Genomic DNA, 16,006 nt, shown 5'->3' on the forward strand with positions numbered 1-16,006 from the left:
TTCTGTTGCGAACACAATTTTGATTTCATTGAAACTTATATTTTATTGTGAAAACACCTTCGTTTTTAACGGCAAGACATAGATGAAATAAACATGTCGAAACAACGTACTAAAAAAATCTAATCGTATGGCGGTCATTAAAAAAGATCAATAACTTAAATATACATATATGATAACAAATTATGGAACATATTAAAACCGTGAATACTTCAGGGAGGCAACACACACATATATAAAGCCCAAAAGAACAAAGGAAATTACAATTATCCCCCTTACTGTATCAGTTCGGTTTATTTTCATATATAGTATATGACTAGTGGCATATAAAGAACATCTACAAAATACAAATAAACCATCTGATAATCTATACTACAAACCTCATTCACATCGATAAAACTATTGGGTAGAACCACCCGACACACATTATAGTATTATTATACAACCCAATATCCATAAGTCCATAACTGCGACTCACTTAGTATTTTCATTTTCATTTAGATTTAGAAGCCGCAGCTTTCACAAGAGTAGACGGTTTCACAACACTCTTTGGGTTCAAAGCCTTCCGTATCTTGAAAACCGCCCACGCTGCCCCCATTGCATGCCCTGCAGCATCCATCCCCGTGCTCGTCACCTTAGCGGCCTCTTCCCCGTGTCTATAATTATCAAGAGAGACCAACATTCCCATTAACTTTAAAAGCTAATAACAATAACATCTTTCCCATTAATTACAAAGACCTGCCACACTTATTGTTAATAGCTGCCTAGACAGCAACTAATAACAACTAAGATAAACAGGCAAAGTCCTGAAGTCCATCGTTGTCTTAAAAGATCTCAGTTGTTAGTTTGTTACTAGTCCATGTTCAGATGACGACTACTAATAACAATTAGATAAACGGGCAAGACTTTTTGACGGCGACTAATAACAACTAACATAAATGAATAACAACTAACATAAATGGGCAACTCCGCCTCTGTCTTAACAACAATCTTAATTGTTAACAGTTGTTGACGTTAGGGGTGTTCACGGGCCAGTTTTGGCGGTTTTTACGTCAAACCGTAACCAAACCTTTGCTTACGGTTTTTGATCATCGAACACCAAAACCGAACTGTTAGAAATTGAAACCAAATCAAACGGAACTGTTGCCAACGGTCTGGTTCCGGTTTGGTTTCACGGTTTGGACTTGTTTGGCCATCATAAAAGTTTAATAAAATATGAACAGAATGTCTCCAAGATTCATAGAGCAAACTGTTCAAAATAAACGAGTATCTGTATATAGATGAAAAACAGTGAAGTTCTATTTGTTTGCTATGCCAAAACCACTTGTTATTTTATAAACAGATTAATGGCTGTTGTGAGTATATAATATAATCATTTGAATCCAATTAATAAGCAGAAAACAATAGTAATCTTCATGCCATGATTGTAATTGATTCACTGAAAAAAAAACTCACTGACATTTATATTTGGTTGGCCACTACATACTAAACAACTAGATTCAAAACATATTTTAATTAACCTTAATATAATGTAGATGATCGAAAAAATATATATATATTTAAAAAACTTACGGTTCGGTCCGGTTTCATACGCCTGGTTTGCGGTATAAACCAAACCGTTCATTACGGTTTGAAATTCAAAGAACCGACTGACCGAAAGTTATAGAACAAAACCGGCCGTGAAGCCAAACCGATAACCGGTTCGAACGGTTTTACTGTTTGAAACCAAACCGTGAACACCCCTAGCGCGACGTGCTGTCCTAGACCCCAACTTAACTGTTAAGATAAACAGGTCGAAAATACATACTTATGCGTAACAAGATCAGTTGTAACAGTTGAGGTTGTCACCATAACATTTCTCCCGGCTACTTCAACCGCATCACATACCTTGTCTGTACACAAAAAAACATTTTTGACATTTCAAAACCACATATTAAAGGATAAGATTTGAGAAATAGAAACATACTGAATCCATCTAACGAAGCAAGAATGATCTCCCCGGGTAGAAGGTTAAAAAACTTCTTTCCGGGAACAGAGTTCACAATCGCGCTTGTGAAGAATCCCGATACCTTCACAACTCCTGAAAGCAGCCCGGGTCGCTACACTTTCTGACATTTTGGTCATTTTCTTCACCCTTACAACATAACATCAAGACATCAAATTAAATTCATACCTCCCGTCAACTTAATATTTATAGTAACATATAAACATAAAAATTAAAATATATGTAAGATAATAAATAGAATACCTTAATGTCCTAGTCACTATACATAATTTAATATTATCCCATTTTATAATTTATCAATATTCAATACTTTACTACCAACATAATGGTTTTGCTTAATCACTCTGCAACACACCATATAAACAGAGAAGATAAATAAAAGTCCCTAAATTATATTACTACTGAGATTCTTTTATTAAAAGTTTGACTGATATATACATAAGTAAGAGGTTGTTTGGTAACCTCTAAATTATTTCTAAATAGGTCAGTGGTAGTGTTTTTCGTCCAATGAAATTAAAAGACACCTCTTAACGGTTCATGGACATAGAGGCTAGAGTCACTTAAAGAGTAAGTTTTAATAGGGGTGTGCGTGGTACGGTTTTTGACTAAAACCGAACCAAAAACCAAACTTTCGGTTTTATGATTGTTTAAAACCATTCGGTTTTGGTTTTTTTCGGTTAGGTTATAGGTTTTTGAATTTCGGTTCGGTTTAGGATTCGGTTTTTTCGGTTTGCTACTCGAGTCAAAACTTTTTGGGCAAAAAAAAAAAGTTGACCCAAAATATAGAAATTGGACATGATATTTTTTTCTTTATACAGATAACTAGTTTTTATCCCCCCCGTATTACGGGTGTTGTTTTATATTATTTGTTTCTAATATTTATTTATTTTTTAAATTTTTATATTTTTATTGTATGAAAGTTAATAATATACTTATGGTTTGATGATAAATTGTTTCACAAATAAATGAGATGATGTAACCTGGTTTAAAAGCTATATGAGTTTGATGATACCCAAGACCCGTTTATTTTTTTACTATAAAATTGGTATTTTAGTTATAAATAATATGTTTTTAAATAAATAGGATATAAATTTTTTGTATATCCCTACTTTATAGGATTTTTATATCAAATATCTGGTGAGATTAGTTTTTAATTTAATGAGATGTTATAACCCGTTTAAGAATTATCTGGGTTTGATGAGATCCATACCCGTGAATTCGGGTCAAATGCATGAGAAGTCTCCATTTAAAAATCAAGCAAATCTAGTGACTCCAAAAAAAAGGGGAGCGACCACATCGCGACACGTAGGATTTTTATAGTTTCGTTTATATATATTATAATATTGAATATTTGGACTTCAAATGTTAAAAGCTAAATAAAAGATACATTTAAAATCAAAATTCAAAACCTAAACTAAAAATACCAGTATTATTAGTTATTAACTATATGTAGAAACCAAATATATTTGTTATTAACCATATGTTAAAACTAAACAAATAGTCATCAACAGATTTTGTTTTAATGATTACGGTTAAAACATTATTGTTACTTTGATTTTTTTTTGTTATTTTGGTGCAGTTCGGTTTTTTCAGTTCTTAACAATATACAAAACCGAACCAAAACCAATATTTCGGTTTTTGCTAAAGTTCAAAACCGAACCACCGGTTTCTAATTCGGTTTGGTTTTTTCGGTTCGATTTATTTGGGTCTTTCAGTTACTATACGGTTTTTTTGGTTTTCGGTTTTATGCACGCCCCTAAGTTTAAAATCATGCTCGCCTATTCAAATGCTAATGCTAACTCTTAAAAGACTAACTAAATCATTCTAATGCCGAAACGTTAACTTCTAAAGTCAAAGGTTTGAAATCAATACCTTTCCATTCTCCTCAACGCCTGAGGACTAACTTCCGCCTTTTGCCCCGACTTCATCCTCCGCTTCAAAAACTCATTCCCCCACTTCAACCTCTCAACCGTCACATCCCCACACCACAATATCCCTTTAATCAACTCCCCCGAACCTGCCGCAATCACCCGCGCCACCGACCCACTATAATCCTCCACATTCGGCGCCAACGTCGTCCAATACGCCGCCGCCTCCGCCTCCGCCGAACCACCGTCCACCCCCACCCCCACCCCCACTTCCTTCACCGAAAACGCACTGTACTCATCCAAAACCCTATCCAATTCTTCCCCCAATTCGCTATTAATAGTTAACCCGTAATTAATAATATTATTATTATTATTATTATTATTATTATTATTATTATCATCTTCTTCCGGGACACGAAGCGAGAAGAAGTAATGGGAACCGTCAAGTTTAACGGCGGCTTCGTCTTTGGCTAACGGCCACTGGATCTGGTCGCCGATACGGGCGAGGACGGCGACGACGTTGCCGGACTGACGGAGGCGGGTGAGTTCGAATACGCCGGAGGCTAATTCGACGCTGTGTTGTTGGTCGATTAAGTGAACGATTGAGTTGGGTATTTGAATTATGATTTCCTCTGATGATTCGATGGGTGTTTGGTTAGTCTCCGGGAACAGCTTTTCGGCCAATTCGTTTGGTTGTACGGATGACGATGACGCCATTGTTGTGGTACTTGTGATTTGTTGCAGGTTTTTGAAGATTTTTAGTTGTTGGGGTTTGAAGATACTTATGAATGAAGAAGGCGTGACAGTGTAAAAGACGAGTGGTTGGGGAGACGTGGCAGTAAAGGAAGTGTGTAGTCGTTGATGCTTGGACAACCGTGTGTACGTGGAGGAAATCTTCATCCAAATATTAAAAGAACTTACTAGATATTATGGTATTGATGTAGTGTTTAGGGGTGTTTATCAGTTTAAGGTTTGTTTTGAAACCGTGAAACTACTCAAATCGGTCATTGATTAAGTGTCTATTAAATAATATATATACGCATGTAAAACTAAAAATGTCATATATGTTTTTACAAAGTTATTAATATATCATACATACATAATTCATTAAAAAAATTAAAAATAACCATATTACTCTAGTTTGATTAGATGCGTTAGAAGGTTTACAATGTAGACTATTCAATTCGATAAACCTTCGAATGGTTTGGAGTTTTGAAGAAGTGACGAAAGACGATTTAGTTGTCGTTAAATGTGAGAAACATTAAAATTAAAATAATAACGTAAGGTATAAAGAATTATATAATGGAAATGTGTAGAATGGTCTATTCGTTAAACAATGGGCATATACGAAAGTTAATTTTTTTGAAAAATAACGGTAAAATAGTCATTTATAAATTATTATCAATGAATAAGGGTATATATATGATACTCTTATTGTTTTATAAGAGCATATATGATATTTTTGTTATTTTGTAAGAACATGTATGATATTTTAAATTTTGCTTGGGTGTATATGATATTTATAATGTTTGGAAGGGTATTAGGGCTGACATATCATGTATACCCGTACACGAACACGAAATGTGTATACCCGTACATGGCACGGAAACTTATCGTGTACCTGCATCTCAAACACGAACATGTTACTACCTGGTATACACGATAAAACACGATAAGAGCTGGTTAAAAACACATATTTGACAATCTGTTTAGTAAAACAAAAGTCGGAGAGGGAATGCTAGAGAGTGGTGACGAGCGACGGCTGAGAAACAGAGAGTGACAATGCATTATGAATTTAGCATTTAAGATAACTTATAATTATATATATATATTTAAGTATAAAAATCTAACCAGATATATAACAGGTAAACATGTATTTTATTTGTTTAGACACGAAAATTAACAAGTAAATTCATGTCTACCTGTTTAATACACGGAAGTTGTTAAATCCTTACATGTTACCTGTTAAAGTCGTATAGATACGTGTTATGTCTTCGTATCTCGTGTATAAATGGTCTGCCCTAAGGGCGCGTTCGCTTCACGGACTTTTTTTAAAGGATTTGGAATTGTAATAGGAATTGGAATGGAATGTTTGAGAATCCCTATCATGTGTTTGGTTGGTTAATATGTATTGGAATTGGAATCTTCTTCATTCTTGGTTTTTTTTAAGAACGAGGGCAAAGGCGGAAACGTTTTAGTTTTTTTACATTTTTCGTTTTTGATTTAAATTTTGAGTTATTTTAATTATTTTTTTGAATTTATTTTGGAGGGGTTTTTATTGTTAATAAGAAAAATCCTTGACAATCATTTCAAATAGGTGGGATTTTAAAATCCCATGAAATGTGGGATTTGATGGAATTTAGTTTCTGAAGAAACACTAAGTGACCCCGGCAGATTAAGGATAATCTTAGGGTTAAGTAGATGTTTCCCACGAGGGTTAGGTCCGGCAAAGATGGTTATTCTTCTTAACCTGCAAAACAGACACCGTGAGCTCGTCACTGAGAAGGGGGGGGGGTCCTCCTTGTGACCACCCTCCGGCGTGAGAATCAGACTAGATTGCTCTGAATATAAGCGTATATAGAGAGAAATAGATAGAGAGAAGATGGTGATACCGTTCCAATGTGTTGGAGTATTTATAGCAGAAGGTAGGTTTCCAAGAAGGTACGGCCAGCTGTATATAATATTCCTTTTCCACCAACCATGGGCTATGTTCGTGTCACGATGGGAGTTGGTGGGTAGGCAACGGCTGATAGTGACATTTTGTACTGGAGCGTGCTCCTCCTCGTACTATTGTCGGTGAGCTGTCACCCTGTGATTGGTTCATGGGTCGCTTTTGTCAGATCTTGTCTATTTGTCCATACCTTGGTAGGTATAGTACAAAAGATCTTCTAGAAGCGTACGGACTGGCTCTTTTGGGCGGGAATATTCCCGCCCAGCTCATTCCTTCTTCAGGTGACATTACTGAAGTATTAAGAGTTAATGCCTTATGCGTGTAGCCTTACTGTTAGTGCGGGTGGCCTTCCTTCTTGGCTTGTACCCACAACTGCGGGGACAGGCAGGGTACTGTACCAAGGGAGGCTTTCCTGCGGGAACAGCTGGCTTACTGCGTGTAAGGTCTTCATCTCTCTGAGCATGGTGGGTCCTGCGGATCCAGTTGGTCTTTGCGCAGACGTACCTCTTCAAGGTGAGTCTTGCGGGTCCAACTGGGCTTTGCGGGGACCTACCTCTTCAAGTCCCCCCAGTCCATTGTTCTTCTCATGAATTGTTAATGAGGTGAACTTTTGGACTTTAAGCAAGGGGTTTTAAAGGGGTTTTCGTTTTTTAAGGTTCTCCGTGGGGATTCTTCCCGCAGTTTTCCTAATGTCACTTGCAGAAAATTCCCGACTTTTTCTGCCTGATCTTTGGGTATGATGTGGGTAGGTGCGTAACCTCTCCGCAAGTCGGGAGCGTCGAGTTTCACTTGTGTAGATTCTCCACGGGGTATTGGTAGTTTTAGACATAGTGATCAGTTATGTTAAACAACCAATTCCACCTTGAAGCTTCAAACAATCTAGTTCTCAACGTTCCCGCCATGCGGGGGTGTTATTTCCCTTTCCGCAAGCATGACCCATAAGATCCATCTTGGGTTCAATTCCCTGCAAGTGCTGAGTATGTGAAGGGTTTCGCCTTGACACTGTACCCGCACTTGTCTTAAGATTTCTTGTTTTCCAAGGTATCTTCTTGGCTTCAATTCCCTACAAGTGCTAAGTATGTGAAGGGTTTCGCCTTGACACTGTACCCGCACTTGTCTTACGGTTTCTTGCTTTCCCACGTATATTCCCTCTTATTTTTGAATCTTTTTGGAATTCGGAGAGTTGGTGAAAGGATAAGGACAGTCCAAACGGTTGAAGGGACGTTGGCGTCTTCTGACGGTTTCAGGACGTACAGGAAGTTATGACAACGTGACAACATGTGGTCAATCAGGACGCTTTTTCAGGCGCGTGGGCGCGAGTTTTATGGCACGCGCCCTTTTGACACCTGTTGCCAGCTTGCTTTATCCACACGTGTCGCCGTGTCATTGCTCCTGCGCCTTCTCTCTCATCCGCATTAAATTCATCGCATTCATTGCGATGAGTATATAAGGGGGAGAGAGTGTATTTCATCCATCATCTTCACTTCACTCTCCTTTTCCTTTTAAGCGATTTCCGGCGAATACTCATTTTTTCCGGCGAGCATTCTCCTGAAACCGCTTTCTTTCATCTTTAACATTTATAAAATGTCTTCTTCTACTCATGATCCAGAGGTTAACGTCGAGGAGTCCGATGTTTACCTCGAGAACCCGACGTCGACGTCCGATAAGGACAATAAGAGTACTGCTGGCGAGTGTCAGTGTACTCTTTCTGTCGATGTATACCATTACATCGTCAAGAAATTTATGCTGGAGCCGTATAAGCCAGAGTTTCCGGAGGCCAACCAGACAGTATACGACGCCCCTATTGGCAAGATAGGGGTCTACGCTTCGTTCTTCCTATATGGGAATCTAAGATTCCCATTAACAAAGTTCGTGTACCGTGTTCTGGAGAAACACGGTGTTCACTTGACGGAGGTGCACCCAATGGCAATTGCCAAAGTTCGCCATTTCGAATGGGTGTGCCGTATTTTGGGTATCGAGCCTCGCGTCGACCGCCTGATGACCTTCTACACTTGGAGGTGCATCCAGGGTTGGTATACCCTTGTTACTCGGATCAAGGGTTTGAAGATCTGCGCTACTGAGCGTAGTCTTCGTTCTTGGAAGCGGGAGTTTTTCTACATCTCCGCTCGCGTCGTCCCCATCGCGATGACGTTCAAGAATGGGAGGGCACTTCCTAACCTTCACGCTTCCAATTACCAGGAGACGGAATGGTTCACCAAGATCTCCCAGATTCAGACTCCGGTTTATCGCTTCGCGGAGTCTGGGATGGTGATGCTTGGGATGAGCCGCGTGTGGAAGGATGCTGGGTCTGGGACGCCGCAAATACCCATCGTCCTTGAATACGGTTTGAACTATATTCCTTATGGTATGCTCCGTCTTTTGTGTTGGTTTAGGATTTTCTTCTAACATTGTTATCTTTTTATTTCAGAAGGGAACAACTTACGGTCGCTCTTGCACCCGCGGGAGACTGGTGGTCCCGCACGGTTGAGTACTCGTGATCTCGATGAGAACGAGTTGCCCGTTTTGGAGCAGACTGCGGATAGATTTGTAGAAGTCTACCCGCCAGGCCACGAGATTTTAAGCGCCACTTGGCCAGGTAAGGAGTTCTTTAATCCCCGTCCTCTTCATGCTCAAACTTCTGCTGGAATTCCTCTGATCTTGTCATCTTCTGATGAGGGATCCGCAGATGGGCCTTTCATTGTGAGGAAAAAGAAGGCGGCTGGCGTGAAAGGCAAAGCAAAGGTTGCTTCCTTCGTTAACCTGGGGAATCAGTCTGATTCCGAGACTGAAAGTGAGGAGGCGGCGGGGAACCTTGGTGGTGGTGACGCGACCATTGTCTCAGAGGTTGAGACGACAGTCACTTCCGAGCCACCAAGCGTTGCGAAGGTGACTGGCGTGAAGAGGCCAGTTCCATCGGGTCCATCTCCGCCTGTCAGGGCTTTCAAGATTAAGAAAACCCGTAAGTATATTTTGTGTACCTTTTCCGCATTTCCTTCCGCCTTTGTTTTTTATCTTTGGCTTTTCTTCATGCAGGAGTGGACTTATCTGCTTTTGAGAGCGGTGCGGGAGGAAGTGGTTCAGGACCCACGACGATAGGTTTGGTCAACCTATCCGAGGCGATGACCCAGGCGGCTGCGCCTGTTTCTGGTACCGGTTCAGTTGCTTATACTGTTGAAGCAACTGTTCCGGTTATGACATCATCTGTCATGGCTGCTGTGCCGACGATGGCGTCCAGTTTCATTGCTGCGTTAAGCAGTTCAACTTCTCCGCCGACCGTCAGTGCCATCTTTACGACATCGTTCACCGGACCGGCGGTGACTTTTTCTGCGAGCTCATCTGCAGCGGCTACCACGGTTATGAGTTCATCTCAAATGAGTTCATCTCCGATGGTCTCAACCTCAGTGGCTTCTACAGCGTCACATTCGGCGTCAGCGACTACCTCGTCCTCGGCCGGTTCTTCAGGTATGTTTAGAGTTGGGACCTCTAGACTTACCTCTGTTGATGAGGGAGTCCAATCTTTGCCTCCTTCCCATCTCCTTGACCTCTTGGATGGATATCCTTTAGGTTCAGGTGATGGGTTTAGCGGCTATCGGCCTGTTATCGACCCTACAGGTGCGTGGGGTTACTTTGGCCTCTTATCCATCCTTGTCATTTTTTCCTAACTGTTTTTTGTTTTTGCAGTTTCGGATTCCAATGAGGTCTATGCGCCAAGGTGGAATATCCGCCGAGGGACAACTTTGAGGACGGCTGCAGACTGCGTCGACTGGGCGCGCCATGCCGCTCCAAGAGGTGCATTGGGGGAGGCGATGATTAGTTACCAAGAAGGCCGGTTGTCTACCGAGCTTCGAATTTTACTCGACTGGATGCAGCCGCGTGTCGAATTACTTTGTCGTGAAAACGATAAGTTAAAGACTGCGCGTAGCTTGGAGGTGGCTCAGGTGCGATCGCTGCGAGAGGAGAACAAGAAACTTGCCGCCACCGCTGCTGAAAAAGAAAAGGCCTTCAAGGATCTTGAGGCCGAGATCCAAGCCAGGCATGAGGCCCGTTCCAAGGCTACTCAAGCTGTTAACGAACAGCTTAGGTTGGCCAAGGAAACTGCGCGTAATGAGACCGAAAGGGCCACCAAAGCTGAAGCCGTTGCTGAGCCTCTGCGCGCTGAGAATGAAGAGCTGAAAGCCAAACTGGAGAAGCTTCAGCAGGCTCATGAGGCTTTGGCTTTAGAGGATGCCAAGAAGCTACAGGAGCTTTTGGATCAGAAGGGTGTGCTTGATCGCACTGAGCGCAAGCTTAAAAGCGTTGAGGTGGCTGCTGCCAAGGAAGTGCTGCTTGCCAACTTAAACAAGAATGAAGCAGAACGCGCACGCGATCAAGCTCACGCTACCCTTCAAGAGGCTCTGTCCAGTAAGGATTGGCTTCTACGAGAAGCGTTGCCGCAGGTACGCATAGCTCCATTATTCTTTGCTTTTTGCTTTTTTTCTTTATACTTAGAATTTTTTTATTTTTTTATTTTTTTGTAGGTTGTGCATCGGATTTTCGTGAACACGTCCTATGATGATGCCATGAGTGCAGCCCTCAACGCTTCTCATGAGGATGGAGAGAAAGCTGGTTTCTTGCTTGGTCTAGGATTTGCAGAGAAAGGCATCCCGCCTTCCAAATTTCCTCTACATGATGTTGACACTGAAGCTGCCTACGACCAAGGTGTGAACCAGTATGCTGCTTTTTCTCATCCGGTTGTGGAGAAGGTGAATGAAGTTGCTGCTGCTGATGGCGGGGTAGCCGTTCTCAAATCTTTCCTTGAACAGCCGCAGCCAACTGATGGTGCGGGTTCAAGTGGGTTTGGAGGGAGTGGTCCCGAAGCCTGAATCTTGAGATTCCTCTCAGCCGTTAGGATAGATTTGTATTTTTTGTAGGCGGGTAGATACCTTAGCCATTTTGTAATGTTTGAACAGCTTTTAATGTGAATATAAATGTTTTGTTAACGCCTTGCCTTGTAAACATTATATGATTTGTTCATGCATATTTTAGTTTAACTTAGCAACTTTCTAAGTGTTTTGAATAAGTTAACCTTTCGACGCGTGTCAGATAATAGGTTAATGTTATGTTTCCTCTATCATGATTGTGCGGGTAGGTCCGTCACTTTCACTTAGTAGGATGACCAAACTTCATCTATGTCTGACCTGCGTGAAGGTTTTCCTCATCTTCCCCTTAGAAATTTTTGTTGTTTTTGTGTTTATGCGGGTTGTGCCGCTTTCCACACGCAACGACTTACTTCCTCCCTCACTTATTTATGCGGTGAATACCGACATATCAGTGTGGTCAGTTCATAAGTATAAAGGTAAGGCTATCAACATCAATGTGATAAGGAGAATCATTTCCATTAGAAGTGGCTCTAGGCCTTTTCTTTACAAGTTTGGAATTGATCTACATGTAACATCTGCATAATTGAGCTCCATTCCATGTTCTTGGGATGGGGGTGCCATCGAGCCTTTCGAGCCGGTATGCGCCCTTTCCCAGAACTTCTTTAATAATGTATGGCCCTTCCCAGACCGGGGCCAGCTTTCTTGGGCGCTCCTGGTTCGAAGCCTCGTTGTTACGCAGTATGTAGTCTCCGACATTGAAGTTGCAGAGTTTTACCCGCGTGTTGTAGTACTTTTGCATTTGTCGCTTGTAGTTCTCTTCCCGCGCTGCGGCTAAGTCTCTGCGCTCTTCGGTTAGCATAAGGTCTAACCGTCTTTCCGCATCATTGTCTTCTGGCCGAGTTATGACTCTTGGTGAGGGTAGACCAATCTCGATTGGAACCATGGCTTCAGTGCCATAGGTGAGGCTGAACGGGGTTTCGCCCGTGCTTGCTTTTTTCATCGTTCTGTTTGCCCAAAGGACATGCGGAACTTCGTCCACCCAGCCAGATCTATGCTCCAAGAGTCTTTTCTTTATGCCGTCGACGATGCTCTTGTTTGCTCTTTCCACCTCACCATTACCCTGCGGGTGTGCCACTAAGGTAAAGGTGTGGGTGATTTGAAGTTCTTTCAGCCACTTTTGTAGCTTCTGGTCAGCAAAGTTGGTGCCGTTATCGCTCACCAAATTCTGTGGAAGTCCAAAACGACAAATAATAAATTCCCAAATAAATTTTTTGATATGCTTTGCGGTTGTTTGGGCTAGGGGTTTTGCTTCTATCCACTTGGTGAAGTAGTCGATGGCTACCACTAGGAACTGAACGTTCCCTGCTGCTGTGGGAAATGGGCCTGTCACATCGATGGCCCACTTCTGGAATGGCCATGAAGAAGTGACTGGAACAAGTTCGTTCTTCGGGCGATGCGTGTTGGGTGCGTAAAGCTGGCAGGACCTACATTTTCTGATGTAGGCCAGCGCATCCGTGTGCATTCCCGGCCAAAAGTATCCCGCGTTGTTTAGCTTAGCTACAACTGCGCGTGGACCTGCGTGTACTCCACAGATGCCTTCGTGTACTTCCCTTAGGAGGTAGTCAGCATCTTGGTCGTCAACGCATCTGAGGAGTGGGCCAAGAAAATTACGCCTGTAAAGTATGTCATCAACAAGTTGATAGTTCAGTGATTTACAGCGTATCTTTCTTGCCTGTGTCTTTGACTCTGGTAGTATACCCGCTGCAAGGTAATTTATGATTGGTGTCATCCATGTTTCCGTGCCGGTTTGGATGACACAAATTTCCTTTACGGGACTGATGGTGCTCCAAGAAGTTCAACGCGGATGTCCTTTCCCAAGTGGGTGAAGGCTAACGATGCAAGCTTGCTTAACGCATTCGCAGATTTGTTTTCGCTTCGTTGATGTGCACAACTTTGCAATCGTTAAAATCGCGCATAAGGGTTTTTGCTTGTGCGAGGTACAGGGCCATTGTGTCGTTCACGGCCGTGTACGTCCTGTTAATCTGGCTGGCTACTAGCATGGAATCCACGTGGGCTTCCAAGTTTTTCACCCCCATCTTACGCGCAATTCTTAATCCGGCCAAGAATGCTTCGTACTCCGCTTCGTTATTCGTACTTGGGAAGTCCAGCCGAATAGCGTAAGTGTATTCTTGGCCTGCTGGGTTAGTTAGTTCAACCCTGCGCCTGAACCTTCGTTGTTGGCTGCTCCATCAGTATAGAGTCGCCAGACATCGTTAATGTCTTGTGCTGGAGAGGGTTGAGCCTCTTCCTGGCACTCTTTTTCCCGCGATGCGGGGACTTCCGCAATAAAGTCGGCCAAGGCCTGGCCTTTTATGGCTGGTATTGGCTTGTACTTTATCGCGTATTCCCCCAACTCAATTGCCCATTTGGCTAGGCGCCCCGACAATTCGGGTTTTCCTAGAACGTTTGCAAGTTTGAAGTTGGTGAGAATGGTGATTGGGTGACCTTGGAAATATCGTCTTAGCCTGCGTGAAGCCTGTACAAGCGCTAAGACTAATTTTTCCAGGGTGGAGTACCGGGTTTCCACGCCTGTTAAGACGCGGCTTACATAGTAGATGGGCATCTGGATGCCTTTTCGTTCTACTAGTAAGACTGCCCCGGTTGCTCTGTCTGTGGCGGAGAGGTAGAGAATTAATTCCCCCCCCACTTCTGGTGCTGTGAGCGTTGGGAGTTCGATCAAGCGTGACCGAATCTCTTGAAAAGCTGCTTCCGCTTCTGGTGTCCAGCGGAAGTACGTTTTCTTCAAGCAATTTCTCAATGTTAACACGAATGGGAACGACCTATCCGCATGGTTTGCCAAAAAGCGGTTAAGTGCGACTAGTCGTCCATTCAGTGTCTTAGCCTGTTTGATGGTAGTAGGTGATTCCATTTTCATAATGGCTTCGACCTTTTCAGGGTTCGCTCTGAAGCCATCTTTGGTAACGATGACTCCTAAGAACTTCTCTTCTTCCATCCCAAAGGAACACTTGCTCGGGTTGAGCTTCATGTTTATTTTTCTGAGCGTGTTGAAAGTTTCTTCGATGTCTTTCAACATCGCCTCTGGCTCGAGGCTTTTGATAACCAAGTCATCCATGTAAACTTCCAAATTCCTCCCGATTTGGGCATGAAACTCTTTGTCCATCAGGCGTTGGTATGTGGATCCGGCATTCTTTAGTCCGAATGGCATCATTTGGTAACAAAATGTACCATCGGGCGTTCGAAATGCGGTTTTATCCTGATCGTCAACGGCCATGTGGATTTGATGGTACCCTTTATACGCATCAAGGAAGCATTTAAGGCGAAACGGTGCTAATGAATCTACCTTAAGGTCAATTTCGGGAAACGGGTAACAATCCTTGTGGCATGCTTTGTTTAGGTCTTTAAAATCTATGCACATGCGCCATTGTTTGTTGGATTTCGGTACCATGACGGGATTTGCAACCCATGTTTGATATTTACTAACGCGTACGATGCCTGCGTCAAGGAGTTCCTTGACTTGGGTTCTACACGCGTTAGCCTGCTCGGCACCCATTACGCGACGCTTTTGTATGACCGGCGCAAACGCCGGGTTACACTTGAGCTTATGTTCAGCCTTACTTCGAGGTACACCAGTCATGTCAGCTGGTGTCCACGCGAAGATGTCGGCATTTTTTTGCAACAAGCGTTTGAGTAAGGTGCGTGTGGGATTAGTGATCGTTGGGCCAATGGTAACAGCCTGGTTAGGGTATTTGCCATTGAAGGCCCATTCTTCTGGCTCAGAGGTTGTTAGTTTAGCCATCTTTGGTTTGGGTTTAAATGAGATAGATGCGATGCATACCTGGGGAATACCCGTGATCATCGCGACGCCTTCAGCAGTTGGCCATCCCATCATACCATGGACCGAAGACACCACGGCATTAAATCTTGCCATCCCATCTCTCCCGAAGAGAATGTCGTATGTGTGGTGTGGCTTCCTCATTACAACGAAGTCCACGTCTTCTGTGCGGGAGTACTTCCCGTCCGTAAGAGTGACGGGGAAAGATAGGATACCCAAAGGGGTGTTTGTGCTGCCGTCAAACCCTTCCATCGAGGCGTAAACCGTTTCTAGGCGTTCTTTGTCTTCGTCGTCTAGCTTGTCGAAGAACTGCCTATACATGACCGTTGACGAAGCGCCATTATCAGCAAGAGTGCGGGAGGTGATGTAGTGCCCCAGCTGGCTTTTGATGACTATTGGGCCTTCTTTTTTGGGCCCTCCTGGCACACGCGGGAAGCGCACTTCAGCTTCCTTCCACGCACTTGGCTCTGTTGTTCGTCGTTTTCTTCCTCTGACGTTGCCATGAACCATGTGAATGCTGATGTCGACGGGCTTTCGTCCATTGCCCTTGTACCGATTGTCATTCCTCCCTCCGTTCTTGATTGACGCCACGAGGTGTGTGAGTTTCCCATCTTTGACGAATGTTTCGACGATATCCTTCAAAGATGTGCATTCCTCCGTGGTGTGGCATTTTGTCCCGTGGAAGTCACAGGATTTGCTCTGATCAGCGTTATGACGCTGTCAAATTATTGGAGCCTTTGGCCATGGGAGTTT

General features: G+C 42.9%; 1 pseudogene across 1 annotated transcript; it reads right to left on the bottom strand.

Moving 5' to 3' along the window:
- Positions 1-340: 340 nt before the first annotated feature.
- Positions 341-4,599, bottom strand: LOC143596453 (protein EARLY-RESPONSIVE TO DEHYDRATION 7, chloroplastic-like; annotated as a pseudogene). Its single transcript, XR_013146712.1, has 4 exons — positions 3,875-4,599; positions 1,964-2,131; positions 1,805-1,889; positions 341-653 (listed from the first exon to the last, which is right to left on the bottom strand). The product of XR_013146712.1 is annotated as a protein EARLY-RESPONSIVE TO DEHYDRATION 7, chloroplastic-like (transcript).
- Positions 4,600-16,006: the final 11,407 nt, after the last annotated feature.

The sequence above is a fragment of the Bidens hawaiensis genome, unplaced genomic scaffold, assembly GCF_021521415.1.
Source record: "Bidens hawaiensis isolate Kalapana, Puna unplaced genomic scaffold, B.hawaiensis_p1.1 tig00046474_1, whole genome shotgun sequence".
In the NCBI taxonomy this organism is placed as follows: Eukaryota; Viridiplantae; Streptophyta; class Magnoliopsida; order Asterales; family Asteraceae; genus Bidens; species Bidens hawaiensis.